Source organism: Cryptomeria japonica, chromosome 6, assembly GCF_030272615.1.
Source record: "Cryptomeria japonica chromosome 6, Sugi_1.0, whole genome shotgun sequence".
Classification (NCBI taxonomy): Eukaryota; Viridiplantae; Streptophyta; class Pinopsida; order Cupressales; family Cupressaceae; genus Cryptomeria; species Cryptomeria japonica.
The window spans coordinates 20502462-20526232 of NC_081410.1; positions in this window are offsets into that span (position 1 = coordinate 20502462).

The window sequence follows — 23771 nt, forward strand, 5'->3', positions numbered from 1 at the left end:
TATCAGGACTTATTACATTTAAATCAAATTGAGCATTACATAGAGCCATTATTGGCTTCAAAACATTCCAATTCACTTTCAAGGATGCTCTGGGGTCTTTGTTCATGTTTATAATCTCCTTGGTCTCAGGTGGACTCTTGGATGCTCCTGCATCAGGTTTGACCCTTTACACCAATTCAACTCACAAACTTTACATACCGGTTACAAAATCTTCTACAACTCTCTTCTTACCGGATACTAGCCAATATCAAAAACAAAAATATCAGCAATAACATGAATACCTTTTACCGGTTTAATTGACATCAATGGCAACATATCATTAATACAATCTCTATGCAAAATGCCAACAGGGAGGCCAAGTATTGTTTCAATTTGTCAAAGGCCTTTTGACATAAGCTGTCCCACTTGAATTCGGTCTCCTTGTGCAAGAGGCGTGCACATGTGTGATACTTATCTGCAAGATGTGCAATGAACTGACAGATGGATTGTAGTTTTCCTTAGAGACTACAAAGCTATCTAAGTGTCCTAAGAGGAGGCATTTATATTATTGCTTTGACTTTGTCTGGGTCCACTTCTATTTTGCTCTGAGAGACTATGAATTCCAACAAATTTCCTAATGTGACCCCAAAGACACACTTCTTAGGGTTAAGACACAACTTATATTTCTCAAGTCTCTCAAATATTTTACTTAGGATAGGAATGTGCTCTTCTCTTGTTTTAGACTTGCCTAGGAGATCATCCACATAATCTTCCATAATGTTATGAAAAAGGTCATGGAAGATAGTTGTCATTTCTCTTTGATAAGTTGCTCCTGCATTGTTTAGACCAAAGGGCATGACTTGATAGAAAAAGGTTCCACAAGGAGTGGTGAATGTTGTCTTATGTTGGTCTTCTTTTGTGATCTTGATTTGATTGTATCCTAAAAAATCCACCTATTAGGGAGAGCATCCCATGTCCAGCTATGAGCTTAAAAATCATGTCTATGTTTGGCAAGGGGAAATCATCCTTTGGACATGCTTTGTTGAGGTCTCTGAAGTCCATATAAATCCTTATGCCCCTAGTGGGCTTGCCAATAGGTACAATGTTTGAAACCCATTCAGGATAATCGATGGGTTTAATGAATCCAACATCTCTCATTTTCTAAAGGTTTGCTTTAACCAAGAGGGAAACTTGCGGATGCATCTTGTGCAGCTTCTATTTGACTGACTTAGCATTTGGTTGGACAACAAGATTGCGCACTACCAATTATGGGTCAAGGCCAGGTATGTTAGTGTAAGACTAGGCAAAATTGATTTGTGTTTCTTGTAGGAAACTCATGATTTTTTTTTCTCCTAATTTGTATGAGATTTGGCAATAAGCACATTCTTTGGATTGTCATCAATACCCATGCTGATAGTATCAGCCTCCTTGATGAGTAGAGGTGATTTCTCTTGATACAGGGGAACCATGGTAGGCAAGTCAGGTCCCTCATCCTCTAGCACCTGATCTAGGTTTTCACTAGAAGATATGTCTTTTATTTTTACTTTTTCCAAGTTTGAGGGTGCCTCAAAGAGGTTTTCACTAGGGGACTTATGATTTTTCTTTTTATTATCAGTTTTGTGACTAAGGGAGTTGACTACCAAAGCATGCCTCCCTATTGAGATGGATTCCATTTACAAATGTGTGGTCCTTAAGATCTTGCATAGTAAGTAATGCCAAAAGGGCATCGTCATCAATACAGATGTCAAGAACAGGTGGTCCTTATTGATTCCAATCAATAAGATCAGGGTAAACAAGTTGAAGCTCAGATGGGGTGGAAGGGGTAATGGGGGTGATGATGTTAATATGGACATCATCAAATATATCGTCAATTTATTTGAAAGGTATTTTGTGGAATTCCCCTTTATCGAAGTCTTCAATTTTAGAAGGAGGGTCTATCGGAGCACCAGTGACAGTGATCTTAGGCATCTAGGTGAGTAGCACAAGCCCCTATTATAGTTGTGAGAGATTGGAGAGATGGGTACTTTTCTTCCTTGTTCTTGTGGTCCAAGACCATTTCCTTTATAGCCCATATTATCTAATATGGTAGATGGCTTAGGATACATCTATTTGGGGATATCTGTTGGTGCTTCATTTTCTTCTTGGAACAACCAAGAAGTCACATCAGTTTCCAAGCTCTCTTCGTCAAATGGGCCCCACTGCTAAAAGGTGGTCTTCTTGCATTTCATAGTGGGTTTGTTTTGAACCTTGATTTGTTTAGAATTTCCATATGACTTAGGAGAGGGTGGGAGTTGACCCACACAAAGAGAATTTTGAAGGGTGTATTCTCCACAACCATTGTCAATTATCTTGACCTTGATCTTAGTTTGGGATGAAGTGGATGCAACATTTGAAGGATCAGATGGAGGTGGCAGAGCGGGTGAATTAAGCGAGAAATGATAGGGGTGTTTCCATTCAAGGAGTTTGCAATATTGGAAAGGCTGTGGATTAGCCGAGATGGTAATGTCTCTACCATTGTAAGGGAGTTTTAGACATTGATGGTAGGCGGATGGAATGGCTTGAATTGAGTGAATCCATGGTTGACCAAGGAGAATGTTGTATGGAAGATCAAGGTCCAAGACTTGCCATTTTGTTTCCACCATTGAAGGGCCCACTTGAAGTGGTAGTGTTATGGTGCCTTTAGAAACCCTTTCTGCATCACCATAGGCCTTTATTGTGATCTTATCAGATGGATCAACCAAGTCTTTAGAAATTCCTAGTTGTTTAATCAATTTGTATGTACAAAGGTTTAGGCTAGATCCACTGTCTATAAGGACCCTTTTGATCTTATGCTTCTGGACAATAGCCTCAATATGAAGGGGTTATTTGTGGGATGGATCATTGAATGGTGTGTCCTTGGATTTAAAAATGAGGTGATGTTGTGTAGAAAGGTTACCGATGAGGGCTTGGAATTGGTCTGCGTTAATGTTATCTGACACACGAGACTCTAAAAAGGCTTGTTCAAGGATCTCTTTATGGGCTGGTGAAGCCTTGAGGAGTTCCAGGATGGAGATCTATGTAGGTGTCTTACCAAGATGATCAAGGATATCATAGCGGTAGGTGGATGAAATGGGGTCTTGCAAGGGAGGGGGAGGAGCTCCTTGAATGGTTACTCTTCCTCTTTGGGTAGTGACATTGTAGTCATTCTGAGAATATCAAGTAGAAGGCCAGGCACCTTGAATGGCTATCTTTTCTTGGGAGGGTTGACTTGATGATTGCGGAGGAGGGACATCTTGAATAGTAGCCCTAGGTCTATGAGAAGTAGGGGGAGGATAAACTCCTTGGATTATGATGGTGTTGACATGGGTATCAAAAGGTTCTATGCGGCCTAACAAGGAGTCAAAGCCAAAAATATAATTGGTGTAATCATAGTGAACTTCATGAGATGATGAGGCTTTTTCCTTACTATGTTTAGGAAAAGGATCTTGGTACATCTTAAGTTTGTCATTGGAATTACCAGGCTTAGTGGTTGCAACCTCAATATCACCCTTGTCAATTAGGTCTTGGATGTAGTTCTTCAGTTTCATGCACTTGCATGTATCATGACCACTAACATGATGGTAGTCACAATATTCATTCTCATTATACCATTGGGGTTTAGGTTGATTTGCATCAAAAGGGAGGGTCATAAAAAAGACAACGACACCAACCTTGACAAGCCTCTGGAAGATGACCTCAATGGGTTCAGTGAGTAGAGTGTACTCACACTAGGGTTGATTGTTGAAGCGAGGAGGTCAAAATTGGATGGAGACATTGTTGTAAGGTAGGGATTGATTGCGGGTGATGGGTTGAGTGTTGAATAGATTATTGGTGGTGGTGAGTTTGGAAGGGACAACCACGGTCTGAACATGCTTGGCATCGATGACTCCATCATTGACAATACTTTTTTTTGTGAGCCGATACGTGGTCTTGTCGTTATACGAGGAGGAACCTTGATTATATTTTTGATAATGTTTTAGTGTTCCTTCCTCTAAGAGGACACGTTCTAAGGCTAAGCCTTTCTTAGTGATTTGTTCAAAGGTGTCCAAGCACTAACAAGTCAAGGGCTTAGATAGTTTTAGTACTAGATTATGTTGGAATAACTCAATTTGGTATGACTCTAGTATATCCCATGGAAATTTCTTGATAAGATGTCACCATCTTTGAAGGAAGTTGGTGAATCTTTCTCCAGGCCTTTTCTTTGTATTGTACAAGTCCATAATAGAAGTATCATTCTCAATGTTATAAGTGTAATGAAACACAAAATTTTCTACTAGGTTTGGAAAAGACTTGATGGAGCCATGGGGTAGGGTGGAGAACCAAGCAAGGGCATCCCCACTAAGAATTTTAGGTAAAAGTATTCTAAGGTAGACATTACTATAAGATACCTATTGACAAAGGATGAAAAACTCACAAACATGGTCTCTAGGGTCACCTTTACCTTTGTATTTCTCAAACTTAGGTATTTTAAAGCCAACGGGATATGGTGCAACTGAAATGGAAGGGTCATATAGGTAAGGACATATTTCTTTGAAAGTATAAGGTCTCTTATTAGTCCCATCCTTGGAATTTTTAATAAGGTCCTTCATGTCTTGAATTTCTTTCAAAAGGTCAATTTGTTGATTGTGGACATTAGGGACATGATGACCCATGTTAGACCCTGGGATTTGGTTGGACATGGATGGGATACCACCACCACCACCAATATATTGATAACCAGAATCAAGAGGTTGTGAAGTGTTTTGAGGGCATGACCCATGAATGGTGCATTGGTTCTAGCGGGAGGCAACCTAGTGTTGATGTAGTTAGCCAAGTTGTGAATGGGTATGGATGACCTTGGAGGATTAGAAATGTTTAGAGGAATAGAGATAGGAGGTAAAGTGGTTGCAGGTGGCAGATGAAGAAGAGGATCAAGAATGGGGTTCTCTACAAGTTCACCTTCTGACGACCTATTGAGGATAGGTTAGTCAAAATCTGGGGGCAAACATGCCCCTTGGGTGATGAGTTGAGCCACAAGGTTATTGGGATTGTATTTAAAAAATATCTCAATCATTTATTGATTGTAAGGGTCCTCTATGATGGATTGTACACATGGAGAAAGATCAAGTTGATCTACAAGTTGTTCCTCTTCTATTGGGGATTTTGATCAAAGGGGTGACTAGTCTCAGACATCTCATTGCCTTCAACAACCATCTTCTCTTTTTGTGACTGAGTCAAGACCATACATGGTTAACCTTAAATATGAAAGTGATGAAGGAGGATGTTGGCAGTGATTTGGATTTGGTGAGCAAAAGTGATGAAAAGACTTAAAAGATTGGATTTTCTTTGATTTGGATTGGATTGAAATTGATTTGGATGGTCATTGGATTAGGACAAGATTGATTTGATTAATTTGACACCTTAACCCTTGGATTAGGACTTAGATTGGGATTGATGATGTTGACCATAAAGCAAGGTGACAACCAAGCTAGGAAAAGTTTTAGACTTTTGGATTAGTTACAATGGATTAAAACTTCTTCTACTTAGGATAGACTTGCGATCCTAAACAAAATAGCGTGAAATGATTGGGGTTTTGATTAAGCCAAATGATTAATAAAAGGTACTTGGGGGAGATTATTTCCCAAGCACAAAAGCCAATTGATGATTGATTAAAGATAAAGGTCTAAATTAAACTTTCACAAATTACCGACTTTAGGATGAGGTTGATTGATTGATTGTGCCACATCCTTAGAAAAGATGGAAATGATTATGGGAGAAAGAGGGATTGATTGAAGAAAAGAAATGTGAGGAAGGAAAAGGTTATCTTAGATGGACAAGTGACTCAATAAGTGATTTTAGGATATGACAAGTTGGACAAAGGGATGAGACCACTTCACTTGAGACTTTGGGATAGACCTAATCTTTGATGGAAGGTGTGGATTCTCAAGAATTCCTCAACAAACTCATTGTTGTTACCATGTAGGTAATCATGTAAATGATGCAAGAAGGTCCTATGTTTCAACAAGATTTTTTGATTGATGTACAAAAATTTACAACGCTTGAGGAGTTGTTTGTAGCTAGGTTTCTTCTTCTTAACTTGGCAGTAGATGGACTTTTTTGGGATGTTTAAGGGACATTATCTTATGGTGCATGAGTGAAAAATTGGTCAAATTTTGGATGAGTCAAACTTGGAAATGTTTTGGATGTTATCTACTCTTGGGAAGAGAAATCAAACAATGACAAGCATATTGGCCAAAGATAATGCTTTATAGCAAGCGTGAAAATGAGGGGGGCCTAGATTAGCCCAATAATAAAATTACTGGTTTGTAAAATGTAGGCACTTGAAAACATACAACCTAGGTTGGAAATTGGAAATCATTGAATAGGGCCTCTCACACAAAGTGATACCTCAAACAAGAGGACATATAGAGATTTTGGTAGCACTGGCTCCACTCCACGACACTCACTTCTTGGGCATACCAGATTCTCTTACCCCAAAGATCTGAAGATCTTCTAATTGAGGGATTCCTATCTCATCTTGAGTGGGTACATGAGAGGTTACTTCCGGGTACGATCCACACTCCCTGCATTATCAATGTGGTATTTTGGCTATTAAAACAAGGTTCTTAGTATGAGACTCTCTTTTGGGAATCTATATATGCTCTCTCCCTTGGGGGGCTTCCTTTCTGTAGAACACATGTACTAGGGAAGTCAACATAAGTAGGTGATTATCACCCATTGTGAATGTTACTATTTACTATGTTGTCATTAGTTTTATGTCCAAAGTCATTATATATACTCTAGTTGGTTAATACTATCAAAATATTCAGTCGGTATGTACTAAGGCTATCAATTACAGAAGAAAGGCTAGTCACTGAGATGAGAAATACCAAGCTACCTACTGAGTAAAGTTCCTATGCCTACCGAGCAGCAAAGAAGGTATACCGAGTTAATCTGAACTGAGTGGAAACATGTTACCAGATTCAATGAACCTGGACACATATGTGGAAACGTGTTACAAGATTCGACAACAGGGAACCGTTATTACATAGGAAATTGCATTCAAAGATTTTGTATGAATTTGAGGAAGTTTATCCAATGAAATAATTTCTATGTTTATTCATTTGATAAAACATGTTTGTATGATCGATGTATGAACAAGATCACCATCTTAGAGATCTATATATATGGAGTAATTTGAGTATCTAATAAGGAGGGAAGATTGATGATTTGAAATGAAAATCATGAGAGAAGATAAGATGTGAAGAGTGACAGAGATATTCAGAGGTCACCGAGAAGGTTTTTCAGAAAATAGTTTAAGGGACAGAGTATACAGAAGAGGTCACCGAGTTGATTTATCAATTGCCGAGGTATGCTATGAGCAAGGTAATTTCATATTGAGCACATAGAGTCTGCTATAACATTTCGGATGTAAATTTGTAGATACTTGTAAAGATTTTTGATTGAATTATTTGAGTTGTAATAGAAACCTTTAACAGGATAAAAGACTCTAATAAAGTCTATAAATTGTAAAGCCTTTAACCAGGTACAACATTTTGCAAGTGTTTGTAAAATTCTTTAGAAAGGTAGATCTAAAGATCTTGATACTCCTAACAGGGTAAGCTATCAAAAATAGCTAAACATGTAGCTCTAACCGAGCAACCTTTATTATTGTAGTAGTGAAGTTGTGGGTGCCATCCCCACCGCAGTTTTTCTCTCTAACAAAGAGTTTCTGTGTAACCAAAATATTTGAGTTATGGAGTGAAATGTGTATGGATGTTATTTCTATGATTATGTTTTAGCATTATATATTATGAGATCAACTATACACAGTTTATGTTTATTAGTAAGATTGTTTTTGAAGAAAAGTTTTGAAGTACTGATTCACCCCTCCCCTCTCAGTACATTAGCTTTCCTAGTTGGATCTAACAATTGGTATCAGAGCTCTACTCTTGGAAAAGGGTTTTATAGCCTAAAGAGAAAGATCCTATCAATGGAAGGCTATAAAAAATCACGTAGAATTGTGAATCTTCAAGAAGAATTGGATCATGCTAATCAAGTGATTGCAGACATGCAGAGACAAATGCAAAAATCATTGAAAGTTAGAAGAAGATTTTCTGATGATTTACAAGACTCACAAGAGTTGGTGGAACAAATTGAGACATCATCTGAGAACAACATATCATAAGAGTCTGGAGAAATTATTGTAGAATTGAAAGAAAAGAACAAAGCACTGAATGATCAGCTAAAAGCAATGAGAAGGGAACATGAGTATTTCAACACACAGATGACTAAAAATCTTGATGCATTGAGAACAACTGAAGATAACATAAGAGATATAGAAAGAGAAAAACAACAACTAGAAGCATTGGTGTCTGAAAAGAATGATGAAATCACAAGGATGACTGGAATTCAACATAATCTGTTTGATCAATTGGGTTATGCACATCATGAAGAAAATCTAAAAGAAAATGAGAATCACACATTGAAACTTGAATTATCAAGATTGACCGATGAACTTGAAGTAGAAAAGAAGTCAAAAGAAACACTGAAGAAAAGTTATGAAGCATCAAGAATGTTGGATGAACAACTAAACATAAGATCACCCAACAAATCTATCGGACTTGGTTACAAAAGAAACAACTCTACCAACAAAGGAATCAACACCATCGAGAAAGGAGAATCATCAAAGATGGCTGGAAACAAAGATAAGTTGAAAGATAAGAAGCCTATTTGCAATTACTGTGGAAAACGAGGACATACTGCCAACATGTGCCAAATAAGAAAAGGTAAGAAACTGAATGTCACTAGGTCTGATGGTTATTGTTACAATTGCAATAAGTATGGTCACACATCTAATCAATGTAGGACAAAGTCTGTTAGCAATTATCAGAAGGCAAAATTCAAGGGGTTTTGCAAAAACTACAATAGATATGGACACAATACCGAGAAGTGTTGGTTTAAGCATAAAAACTATATGTGGTCTTCACACCGAGAAAATACTAGAAGCTACCGAACTCACACAGATCTTAACCAACAATATACTGTAGTACCATGGGATTAAAATACAAGGATATGGTGTAAATGTTGTGGAAGATATGGACATATAAGTGCCAACTGTATGATAAGGTTTGGAATGAACAACCGGAGATCATGGAGAAATCCTGGAATGGCATGTTTTCTGTGTCAAAAAGTTGGACACTTGGCTAAAGATTGTAGAGATCAACCCAGAGGAGATACTGAAGAGATAAGAATCAAATTATAGAAAATCTAGAAAAAGAAGGAAAATGGGTCAAATAATGAAGAAAGCACCTTACCTACCGAGTTAGGTGCATCTACTTTGAATTAATCATAAAGGTATGAAGGGACTGCATTTTCTCAAGGTTAGATCTTAATAGTTCCTATTTAATCATGAACACAATTCCAAATTTTGCATACCTAAGATGCAATAACATTTTTAAATACTATCTAGTCTTTTGAAGTACCAGAGAAGTCGGTAAATGTAGTAAACCTATCTAGTCGGTAAAAGTATATAAGGAAGATAGTTGGTTTAGTGGAACTGAGTGCATTTAATGCTTATCTTACCTAACTACACGAAGTCCGATAAGGTAAAGGGTGTATTTAAAGTTCTTTGTGCGGTCATTTTACACTTACTAGTTTTCAAAGAGTAGAGCTAAGTGAATCAAAGGCGACCAAACATTTCCAGAGTGAATTTCAAGGTATTTTCACACAATCTTAAGCGCATTTTCAAGCAAGTTAATCGGTCAATATCAGTTGTGAATATTTGCATTATATTGACTAAGTCGAAAGCATTTTATGGTTAGTTGAAACCCTAAGCCCGTTGTAGTTGAGACTATTGAGAAGCCCTCACTAAAGTATTCCTTACCTCCCGAAGTGGCATCCGAACTCAATGAGAAAACTGCATTCTCTCTTATTCCGGATAGGGTTCTATTGGTTGAAGATGTCAGATTTTATCGTGTTGAAGAGCTAGGTAATACCGAAATTAAGGACATGTATGATTTATTATGCATCGATGGAATCCTGGATAGTAAGTTTGAGCATATAAAAGTTAAGGGATCGACCAAAGCCCTAACCTATCCGAGAGTTTTCAAACCCCAATGGGTCAAATTTGTCTTGAGCAGAGTGCATGATGACTTTATGTGGTTAGACGATCAACCATTCAAGATCACCAAGGAGATTATTCACTTAATGACCGGATACCCTATATTTGACCATGCCCCAGCACAGAAGATGATTTCACAGAAGGAATTGATAACTTTAACCAGAGTTGAGTCTGATTGCAGAGGTCTTAAGTTGAATAATGTAATAGATGTAGAACTAAACTTTGCAATTAGAGTTATTGGTTATTGTTTCTTCCAATCCGCAAGAGAAAACAGTGTACCGTGTGCAGTTGTAGATTTGGCCTATAAAAATGTGAAAAAGGGTATGAAAGTTGATTTATGTGAAGTATTGTTGAAGAACCTTTTGAAAATATCAACACAATAAGGAAATCTAAGAAGAATAACACTACTAACACAATAAGTTTGGGTCACTCTTAGTGTACGTTAGGAAATAGGAAATCATCACAAGACAAGATAAACATAATAATAGCTCAATCATTCAATCACAAAAACTCATTGCAATGAATCTATCCTAAGACACATTCAATAGAGACATGAAATAAAAACATTCACAAGCAAAGACATATGCAAACCAATAGCAGATTTGAATGCTCCTTCATGCGGCTCCATTGTTCTTCTTTCCTCTTCAAATGGTTTGGTTGTGGATCTCACCTACAAGTGCACATACATAATTGAAAGCAAGATTGACATTGATTATTGATCAAGAGTACTAGAAGCATAAATTCGATAGCCTGATTACCAATTATTAATTAAGGGATTTGATTGAAGAAATTCATCCAATTTATAGAAGAATTGGAGAGATGACAAGATTAGCATGATTCAATTCAAATGGAAATTGCAAATCAATTATGTCAATTATGACAAATTATGACAAATTATTCACTTTCTATTCAAAATTTGTTGATTGATAATTTATGACAAATTATGACAACTTCTATGTCAAAATTGATTGATTGTCAATTATGACAAATTTATGACAAATTAACATGTCATTTCCATGAATTTAGGAGAGAAATAGGAGGAAATTGAGATTAGGAATTAGAAAATTAAGAAATTAGGAAATTGATGGAAATTAGAAATTAGGTAAATTAATTAATAATTTGTCATTTATTAATTAATTCACAAAGAGGAATAATTAGCCAATTAAATGAACATTTAATTGCAATGAGAAGACTTAGGATAAATAAACAATTTATTAATCCTAAAGGAAGAAATGACACACACAAGGTTAAATGATTAAATCACGAAACCCTAGAAGATGAATTAGGTCTTGATGAAAGATAATTAACTTGATCATGATTTGATTTTGGATTGATAAATGACGTGATAAATGATTTGATTGAGAAAAAGGCGCCAATTGACGAGGAACAATGACAAATTGATCCAAATTGACATATTTGAGACAGACAACGATCAATGACAAATCGATCGCAAAATGACAAGATCGAACAAGATGACAAGAGTTGATGATAAATAGATTGCAAAATGACAGGATTGAAAATGACCGCGATCAATGATGAATTGATTACAAAATGACAAGATCGAACATGACAACGACCGATGACAAATCGATCGTTAAACGACAAGATTGAAGTATTGATGATAAATCGATCGCCAGATGACAAGATTGATAAGAGGACAATGATCGATGACAAATTGATCGCAAGATTGACAGGAGGAAAAAACCCTAATTAGGATTGACGATGTCCAAAATGATGACAAATAAGCATGCACATTGATGCAATAGTATAAGATCGATTAAAATCATGACTGGATAGTGTTGTCGACAAGACCAAATTTGAGAGCGAGATAAATGAAGAATGTAGAAGAATGACTCGATGTTCGCAAATGATAAAAACCAAGTGCGAATCATAGGAGAAATGTTAATGCGACGCAAAAACCTAAAATGAGGCAACGCGCAAATGTTAAAGTATGACTCCGCAAGCATTGACCATTTTTAGGTGTCTACATTTTGCCCCTCTTTGAGACAATGCGATTTTAAGCATTGTTTCAAAGAACTTAATGAAAATGCCCCAGACAATAACAATGACATATGCATGCCCCCTCGAGGAATTGCCCGGCAACATGCAGAAAAGAGGCCAATTGATCGATAAAAATGATAGGATCGAACGGACTGACAATCGGATATCGGATACATGAAGGAAAAGCAATTGAAGATGCAAAAGACCGCGACCAACAGAAGATGGAGAGGGTGCATGTCCATCTATGCACTAATAAAGATCTATAAATGAGGCCAAGAGAGTGAAAAAGTGCTGATTTGCACTAGCCAAGGAGGAGAATTTGTTGCTCTGGACAAGAACACTTGCAGAGAGATGGTGAACATTCCAATGGCGGATCACCTTGGGGAATGTGTACGCACATTCAGATGATCGGATGATGCAGGAGCAGTGGTATGGATCTCAAATAGCCATGTTTTCAATTTCATGAATTTTGATTGCTTGCGGGGCATTGCGGGGCCCATAGGGGATGCAGAAAAGGACTCCTGCGCTTGTGTAGGGCGAATCCTATGCTTGTGTAGGGAGACACAGGCGCAGGTTACCTTACACAGGCGCAATTGTGCAATACAAACCCTAATTTTGGTCAAAATGACATGCCAATGATCCGAAAAAAGGGGACAAGGGTAGAATAGGTCAAATTAGATGAAAAGCACCCTGATTAGACATGAAAATGAGGAAATACAACTCGTAGGAGCAAACCCTAAAACTGACAAAATTTGCCCCAATTATGATGCAGAGTCGACAGTATCCGTTGATCACACGGGAAAATCGACCAGATTGCTTTATGCTACAACATAGACTCAGGAGCACAGAGAGAGATACCTTAGCAGGACTTGGGATATACTATGTCACATTCATGCCTGAGATTAGGGCAAACACAGGACTGCTTACCGCATTGGCAGAGCGATGGCATTCAAAGACTTCCTCCTTCCATCTGGCGACTGGAGAGGCGACGGTGACGCTGGAGGATGTATGGCGCATCCTCTGCATTCCGATTCATGGAGAGATGATAAAGTATGACCCAGTGATAGGGAGAGACGCACTGTGCAGATTGTTTGAGTGCGATGCAGATGATCTGGATATTGTCGAGAGGGAGATTGGCTAGGAGACTATGGCATCAGAGTATGATCGATGATATGTGGTGATAGCCGTGGTGATAGCATGTCTACTGGTGGGAGACAGACGAGGACATGGATTCCCTATTGGATGGGGAAGAGTGCTAGAGCGGATGGCGACAGAGGGGACAGTGTACGCATGGGGACCATGTGTACTGGCTATGTTGTATTTTCAGTTGCATCAGATAGCATATCAGGGAGTTCAGACTTTGAGCTATGGAGTCACACTGCTACAGGTATGGGCATTTGAGCACATAGCCATATGTTGACCGATTATAGATAGACAGGTAGTACCACACTGACCATATGTGTATTGCTATGGGGGAGCACTGAGACAGGGTCCTTTGGATATATACTATATTGGCGCCATGAGCTAGATCGACTGAGAGAGTTCATATGGAGGCCATATCGTGATTGTCCGGGATGGTCAGATGACAGTGAGGAGTTACCATATTGTAGACAGGAGAGGTACCTAATTGGGTGACCAGTGAATCGGCAGAGAGTGATTGAGTTGTACCTGCCAGAGAGAGTCAGACGACAGTTTGGAGAGAGACAGGATGTACCCAAGAGGACTGCACACTTTGCCTGATCTCATAGAGAGACGAGTCAGTGGGGGAGTATGATTCAGCCACACACAGCATATGCAGACTTCTCACAGCTATAGCAGAGATAGTGGGATTGGAGATCAGATGTGGTAGACGCCAGGACAACAGATGAGTATGAGAGGTGGTTTGCATGACGACGGCCAGTGCCATTGACAGATCCGGATATTCCAGTACCGAGGTGACAAGAGGACTTCCCACTCATAGGAGAGGAGGAGGGAGATGATGAGGACGAGGAGGATGAGGGCAGGGATGAGGAGGATGATGAGGACAGAGATGAGGATGGTGGGGATGATGAGGATGAACCAGATTCAGGTGAGCATGAGGCATTACAGGACATACCCATAGAGCCAGAGACAGCTAGGACAGAGGAGATGGAGATATTCAGGGCTACCATAGCGAGTCAGCAGGATCACATTGAGACTTTAGAGAGAGAGCATGATCAGTTCAGAGTGGAGATAGCTAGACTCACAACGGCTCAAGATGCAGCGATGGCTCAGGCACAGCGAGAGGAACAGAGAGTCACTGAGTATATTGGGTCGATTCGGGATGCCAGTGTATGGGAGCTAGGACAAATGCTGGTAGAGACCGGAGAGGAGATACGCCATTGGAGGTCACTATATGAGAGTGCAGTTCCACTAGAGCAGAGAGCACCTTCATATCGGGCACGATCGAGGATAGAGAGAAGGGCACGCTCTTGGAGGTCATTGAGCAGCATGGGGGTGAGTGGACCGATGAGACCACCACAGCTAGGACCAGGAGGGACATCATCCGCAAGACCTTACAAGGATGAGGAGGACCGAGGGAGCACCCAGTGACAGAGGCATGTGCTCCTTAGACAGACAGTGGACATTATGTATTTTGACATTTTGTAGTCAGCCTGCGGGCCATACTTAGGATAGACAGTCCGATTTTGTACTTCGATATTATGATGATATATGATATGATATGCATTGATATGATGGGATGCAACATGTTATGACTTATGTTATTTTTCATGTATGGATGACTTAGGCATTGTTTATGTACCTTTGTAGAATATGTATGGATGTATATATTTTTTTGCTTATGCATTTTTGATGCATTTATAATATGAAATGGATAAGATGCTTGATGTGATGCTCGATGTGATGCAAATGTACTAACCAAATGGATGCAGGATGCAACATATGTGTGCGGGGAAATCGGAGCACTAAACCAAACTGACTATCTGAACTGACGGAAGAAATGTTAGTAAGAAGAAAATGAGACAGAAGACAGTTAAAGATGAAGAAAACTTGCTTTCAGTAATGCACTTTGTAGGTGAGAACCTTTATTTTTATGTAGCAAAATGGATGTGTAGCATCATGGCATTGAAGGCCAAAGCTGAAATGCAACCCTTTTTGCAAAAGACAGACACATTGCAAACAAACAACAATCACAATCCAAAAAAGGACCATGATCCATCCCGGTCACTCTAAATCACTCAATGACATCATCGAGCAACATAGGAACATGACCGAAGCCAAAGATAAATCAATAAAAAGATAAGATGCACAAATTCCAACAAATCAAACAAACATCTTGATCTTCATTGTCAAAAGTTGAAAGTGCTGATAGGACGATCATGCTGTCTGGTTTTAGGACATGCGGTACCCTGTCTAAGACAAGACATAGTCTGGTTTCGAGTATACCACACCCTGTATAAGACCCATGATAGTAGAGACAAGGACAAATGATTTTGAGGTTGATTGATATGACAGTTTTGATCAGTTTGAATGTCTAGTTTGATTGAAAGAGTTCATCTATTTACGCATGATTTCATTAAAGCACAGTGTTTGATTGATTGCGAGTTGTTGGATGGATGCTTAGTGATCTGTCTATGCACAAAAAGGGATCATTTATTGCAAAATGCGTGTTTTTGGATTTTAATGTTTTGAAAATTTTTTTGTTCATTTTTTTCAGGACTTTATTCAATTTTTTAAAGATTTTTTTCAAGACATTTTAAAAAAAAATTTTGAAGATTTTTTCAAGACCTTATTTGATTTTTTTAATTTTTCTTTTTAGGACATTTTTAAATGTTTTTGAGATTTTTTCAAGACATTTTTCAAATTTTTTTTTTGGTGAATTATTTCAGGACGTTTTTAAATGTTTTTGGAAGATTTTTGCCCCCAGTGTCTAGCAAGGCAAGGAATATGATAGGTGAATAAATAGGCTTGCTGAAATGCTGGTGGATAGAGGGAAGACAAAGGCCTTTTATCATGGATACAATGCGGATGCAATTTCCAAGGGCTATGGCGTGATGGGACAAGAGACTGGATATGACAATGTAAAGCAGTAACATGGCATGAGGGACATGTCAAGAGGTTTTTGAAACCATGTTTAAATTTTGCGTCCTTATGTCAGATCAAGAGCAAGGAATGAAAAAGAGTGTATGGATAGTGATAAGATATGGATAGGATAAGCAAGACCAAGAATGGATAAGGGACATGGACTGAAGGTCGAGATTGGCTAAGGGATAGTGGCAGAAAGTTGCAATAAGCTAGGGAATATGGATGAAAGGTTGTAATAAGCAAATGGATAAATGACCAAAAGCTATGATGGACTAAAAGCTGCAAAACAAGATGCATGATGCTCATGAAGATCCTCAACCTTGTCAAGATCAAAGGTGGAAAGGGAAACTGGACATGAGGGACAATAGGATATGAAGGGTAATGATTGGGGTTCGATAGGATAATAAATGGCAATAGGATATGAAGGAGGAAATCTGCCCCCAAGTGTGGTGTGCAAGAAGTTCATAGATTACGCATGACGCCTATTTGCCAGGTTTTCATCATGGTACTTGCCCAAGGCACCTGTTGGCCAGGTTTTCACCAGTGGATGAATTATTTTTGCTATACTTTTTTTTTTCTTTTTCTTTTTTTTTTTTTGTATTTTTTGACTTTTTCATTAGAAGATGGACAAATGATAGGGGATGGAAGAAGGACTCAAGCATCGTTTTTTTTTTGGATAGTAGCCTTGAAAAAAAAATGGACCATGACCTTTAAAATTATGCTCAAAGACGTTGGTAGGATAAGGACATGGAAAAAGAGATGAAACTAAGGCAAAGTTTTATGCAAAGGATGAGATCAAAGGGATCAAAGGATGGAAAATATGCATTGGTTAATGGATAGGGTATTGGAAGAATTGGGCTTCAGTGGATGGAAATGAAGGCAAGATCAACATTGGCACACACCTTGAGGGGTGATGGACTGATGGAGGAAGAATGTATTTTGGATATTGAGATTTGTATGGAGGAATAGCTTGGGATTTTGAGACATAAGGGCCCAAAATGGATGAAGAAGGTGATGGAGGAACAAATTGGAGAGGTTTGGATGGAGGAATAGATTGGGATTTTGGGACATAAGGGCCCAAAATGGATGAAGAAGGTGATGGAGGAACAAATTGGAGAGGTTTGGATGGAGGAATAGCTTGGGATTTTGGGACATAAGGGCCCAAAATGGATGAAGAAGGTGATGGAGGAACAAATTGGAGAGGTTTGGATGGAGGAATAGAAATTTTGGATGCCAAGTTGGATGTTTCTTTAGGCTTTTGTGCTTCAAGAAGCCGCTTAGGGATCCACATGGTTTTTTATTTTTCATGCTTTTGTGGTTCCTTGGAGTGCATTGCTTGCACAAGGGATTTAGGAACCCATATATATTTTGACTTTGCTTTATTTTGCTCAATGGGCCTTTGTGGCCTTTTGGATATAATGCATTCTTTATAGATCATATTGTTCTTTGCTTTGACATGTTGATTAGATTGGACATGTTGATCCTTGAATACATGTGGATTTTTAGACTTATGACTTTTATGCTTGGCATCCAAATTGCTTGGAGGGGGAAAGGAATGCATGGATGGATATGAATGAAATGGATTTATTTTGGATGGATGAAATTTACTCAAGGATGTGTGCCTTTGCTGACCTTGCATAGAGGACAAATGGATATAGGGACCTAGAATGGATGGAAGCGATGATGGGGAAGGTGGACATTTGGATTTTGATTTTGAAGGGATACCAACGCCTTGAGTGTGAGCTCTGTAGCCATGACCATTAGTATATTCTTCGATATGGAGGGGTTCTTGCTTGTGAAGGTCTACCCCTTTGCCTTTATGAATATCTTGACTTGTAGGATACTCTTTTCTTTGGGAAGAAGACGTGAGTCCATTATGAGGTGGATATGATATGAGAGAAATAATGAGATCTTGAAGTGGATCGGATTTCACCAAAGTGGAAGAACCCATTGTGCATGTCGAGGGTTCATGAACATCTTGCACTGACACATTAATATCATGAAGGGGATTAGGATCATGAGGGGGACTAGGATTGTGTAGTGGACATGGTTCAATGATAGGCTCTTCAAGAGATGGAATGGGAGAAATAATGGGATCATCAAAAGAAATGCGATCTTGGAGTGTATATGGAGCATTAGGACAAGGAGATGGAGGAACAAAAGGATCTTGTGGAGGATCTGAAGGAATGATAGGGTCTTGTGTTGGAAATGAATTTGGAAGGATACTTTGATCTTGACAAGGAGGAAGATCATTGGATTCCTCTTTAAAGGTGCTTTGCTCTTGACTTTCAATGGGATCATCGGAAAGGATGGAAAGGATATCTTGATCTTTCTCAGGAAGTGGAATGTCAATGGGATTTGAAAGGATATTTTTTTCATGAAATGGAAGAGGATCGTTTGGGATTGGATGGACTGGGATATCTTGATCTTGCCTGGGGAATGGAGTGTCAATAGGACTTTGGATAAGATGGACAAGAATAGGGGAATCATCATGAGTTTCTGGGAAGATGAGATCCTGGTCAACAATTGGATGGGATGATAAGGTTTCGGGATCTTGATCTTGATTTTCTTTAGGACTCATTTCTTCATGCTCTAAATTATCCTCTTGACATGGGGTTGGACTTTGGATATGCATGGGGGATTCTGACAAGGAATCAATGTTTTGGCATGAAGGAAATGCACTTTGAACATTTGTGATGGATTCTGACAAGGAATCAATGTTTTGGCATGAAGGAAATGCACTTTGAACATTTGTGATGGATTCTGGCAAGGAATCAATGCTTGAACATGAGGAAGAGGGACTTCGAATGGGATCCTCTAAAACAGGTAATGGCAATAAAGTGCATGGTGGCATTGGGTCTTGTATTTCTGAAACATGACAATGATGTGCATCATGAATTGGATTATCTTGGCAATCAATTATGGATAGCCCTTGGGTAATTGCATCCTTGGATGTATTGTTTGATGAGGACAATATAGAAGGTTCTTGTGAAACTTCTAAAGGTGTAGGGATAGATGCCACTGGAGAGTCAATTTGCTTGCGAGGGGATGAGGCATTGCTAGACATAAGTGTATTATTTTGATCTTCCTCAATAAACTCACTTGGTAATTTCCTTAAGAGCATTGCAATAAAGCCACCTTTCTTTCGAGGTTTTGACATGATTGGATCTGGAATTTGAACTTGTTTTTGGTTTGATGTCATGTTTTGATATTGTACTTGGTTCAATTGCTCTAACATGTTTGAAACTTGGGTTGGTGTGTGCTGCAACCTTTGTTTTTGAATGTTTGGTTGGTGTTGTTGACATTGATATGTTGATTGAACTTGTTGATATTCCACCATTGGTTGAACTATTTGTTGACATTGTATAGTTGGTTGGACATATTGTTGAAATTGGACCATTGGTTGTATTGGTTGAAAATCTGATTGATAGTAAACACCTTCTTGTTCTTGTTGTGGAGGCACATAATGTTCAAATTGATGTTGTCTCTTTTCTTGAAATTGTTTCATCATCTCTATTTGGGAGAGGAGAGCTGGTATGTCTGATCATTCGATAAGAGATCTTGCATCAATTGGCTTAATATTTGGATTTTGACCTGGAAGTTTTCAAAACATTTTGGACATTTGTGATCTATTCTTCTCAATATTTTTCACTCTTTGTTCCAATATCTCCTCTTCTTGAGCTAGTTTCTCCTCTAGTTTTTGTATTTGGAGACTTGTTTCATCATAAAAAGTTTGATCGATATTGCCTTGTTGTTGGGTTGGATATAATTGTGATTGCATTGTCGGTTGATATGTCAAACTTTGTTGTATCATTGGTTCTTGGAACCTTGTTTCAATAGACATGTCACTATGCAATGTTTTTGGGATTTTTGATTTTAAAAGGATGATGTATGATATGCAACTAAATGCAACCTAAATAAATAAAAATGCAATCTACGGCAAGAGTGAAATCTATGTTTTGGTTGTTTTTCAAGATTTTGACAAACTTTTGAATGCAAATCTAAAAGAGAGACCCTTAGGAAATTGAAATGATGTCTAGACCTCAAAGGACAAAAGGACCAAGTGACAAAAGGACAAATGAGAAAGTCTCCCCTATATGCTTGGATACTAAGCTAGGTTTGACCAAATGGCAATAATGACATAAAAAGAAAAGGTTTGATAAGGTCTAGACTTCTTAACAATGACTTAGGGTTTATCAAAGATTTGGATTACTCAAGTATGACAAAACCTAGTTTTGACACTATATGCAAAGGGACAATTAATATGCAAGTGACCCTAATATGATATGATAATGACCTAAGCTTAATGAAGAGACCTAGGGTATGCAAATATGAATGTATGACAAAGATATGACTTTAATGCAAGAGGACACATGCAAATGGATAACCCTTGTTGATATGCAAAGGAGTATGACTTAGGTGAAAACCTAACCTTGGTACTTGACAATGAACTTTGCAAAATGCAACCTAGGATGAACCTAAATGTAAGTGACATGAATGTTGAGACAAGATTTTGAGCAATGTTTGATAACCATGTTTGAAGGTGTTTTGAAGTTTGTTGGATGAAATGTTCTTGTGTTTAATCTTATGTTTTGAATCAATTTGTTTTTGCTTTTGAAATGGGATGCAATTCAACTTTTGACAAGCAAAGAATACAAGATATTGCAACTTAGACTCAAGACAATCATGCTCATTTCCACATTTCTTATGGTGGGCAAAGACATTAGGTACTTGAGAGGTAGACTTATTATGAGATTCAAGGAGAATACATAGATGCTTGACCCCACGGGCTCCCCTCCACAGCACTCACTTCTCAGGGCAGCCAAGCATCAATCCCCATGGAAATCTCCCCATGGCGAACTTAGTATCTCTTCCAAGTATCTAAATTTGTCCTTCTCAAGCAACTAGAAGGGTTTTTTGGCCTCTAAAACAAGGTGTTCAGTAAGGATTTCTGTTAAGCGTTACTCCTTGATGTCACACAAGCTTGATTGAGACATTAAGCCCATCAAGATACTAAACAAATGTAGTCACGCAAGCACGATTTAGACCAAGAGGCCCTACTTAGATGTTGATATAAGAAAGAGTTCAAGGGTCATCACTTCCCAAGTAACTGCAATTCCCACGTAACACTTCCTTCAAAGCTTTCGCTCATCGGGTATTTTTTTATAGTGAGTTAGAATGCCAAGGAATTCTAGCCGTACTCACTTTGGGTCATTCCCTTCTCATGATTATCACTTGCTTGCAAAAGCAAAGTGGTCGGGAAGGCAGGCCCTCTAAAGGAGACACACAATCAAAGACAAAAGCATGGTATCGAAGATCTGGATTTCTGATCACCCTAAAAGGATGAGAGCATACTCTCCTACTCCAATGTCACACTCAAAAATCAAATCAAGCATAGATTCATTCCATCCTATTTAAAAATCACTAGGTGCCTAAAACATTTAAAGACAAACACCAAGTTTAGTTGTTTCTCCAAGGCAACCTACAAAACCCAAGTTAGGAGTTTGATTTGTTGTCTTTGACTATCGATTCTGCATAACACATGTTAGTAGTTTGATTTGTTGTCTTTTCCATGCGTATGCCAAGATTTTGCACAGATAATTAGTACCAAAAACCAAAACACAGAAAACAAAATGCAAAAACTAAACAAATTTCAAGTAAAATACTGCATTTTTACCTCTGTTCTGGACTTTACACAGGCGCAGAAGTCATGACACAAGCGCATAAGTCATGACATAGGCACAGAATGTCTTCAACACAAGCACAAAATGCTCAACACAGGTGGAGGTTGCTTCACATAGGCGCCGAAGTCTCCAGAAAACCCTGCACGACCCTATTTTTGGGTTTTTTGGCCTGCAAATCAACTCAAAAGCACTCAAAGACACAATAAAGGGATTAGATGGTTAGTGTTCACGTCGGGTTCACCAATTAATGTACGTTAGGAAATAGGAAATCATCACAAGACAAGATAAACATAATAATAGCTCAATCATTCAATCACAAAAACTCATTGCAATGAATCTATCCTAAGACACGTTCAATAGAGACATGAAATAAAAACATTCACAAGCAAAGACATATGCAAACCAATAGTAGATTTGAATGCTCCTTCATGTGGCTCCATTTTTCTTCTTTCCTCTTCAAATGGTTTGGTTGTGGATCTCACCTACAAGTGCACATACATAATTGAAAGCAAGATTGACATTGATTATTGATCAAGAGTACTAGAAGCATAAATTCGATAGCCTGATTACCAATTATTAATTAAGGGATTTGATTGAAGAAATTCATCCAATTTATAGAAGAATTGGAGAGATGACAAGATTAGCATGATTCAATTCAAATGGAAATTGCAAATCAATTATGTCAATTATGACAAATTATGACAAATTATGCACTTTCTATGCAAAATTTGTTGATTGATAATTTATGACAAATTATGACAAATTCTATGTCAAAATTGATTGATTGTCAATTATGACAAATTTATGACAAATTAACATGTCATTTCCATGAATTTAGGAGAGAAATAGGAGGAAATTGAAATTAGGAATTAGAAAATTAAGAAATTAGGAAATTGATGGAAATTAGAAACTAGGTAAATTAATTAATAATTTGTCATTTATTAATTAATTCACAAAGAGGAATAATTAGCCAATTAAATGAACATTTATTGCAATGAGAAGACTTAGGATAAATAAACAATTTATTAATCCTAAAGGAAGAAATGACACACACAAGGTTAAATGATTAAATCACGAAACCCTAGAAGATGAATTAGGTCTTGATGAAAGATAATTAACTTGATCATGATTTGATTTTGGATTGATAAATGACCAATGTGATAAATTATTTGATTGAGAAAAAGGCGCCAATTGACGAGGAACAATGACAAATTGATCCAAATTGACATATTTGAGACAGACAACGATCGATGACAAATCGATCGCAAAATGACAAGATCGAACAAGATGACAAGAGTTGATGATAAATAGATTGCAAAATGACAGGATTGAAAATAACCACGATCAATGACGAATTGATCGCAAAATGACAAGATCGAACATGACAACGACTGATGACAAATCGATCGTTAAATGACAAGATTGAAGTATTGATGATAAATCGATCGGCAGATGACAAGATTGATAAGAGGAAAACGATTGATGACAAATTGATCGCAAGATTGACAGGAGGACAAAACCCTAATTAGGATTGATGATGTCCAAAATGATGACAAATAAGCACGCACATTGATGCAATAGGATAAGATCGATTAAAATCATGACTGGATAGTGTTGTCGACAAGACCAAATTTGAGAGCGAGATAAATGAAGAATGTAGAAGAATGACTCGATGTTCGCAAATGATAAAAACCAAGTGCGAATCATAGGAGAAATGTTAATGCGATGCAAAAACCTAAAATGAGGCAATGCGCAAATGTTAAAGTATGACTCCGCAAGCGTTGACCATTTTTAGGTGTCTACACTTAGTATGCATGTTCTTCTATTTTCAGAAGTTCTTTCCTTCAGTTGGTTACATCATTTGGGAATTACACCGATCAATCACCCATCAAATCAATGATTTTATCAATCAGCTAGGTGAT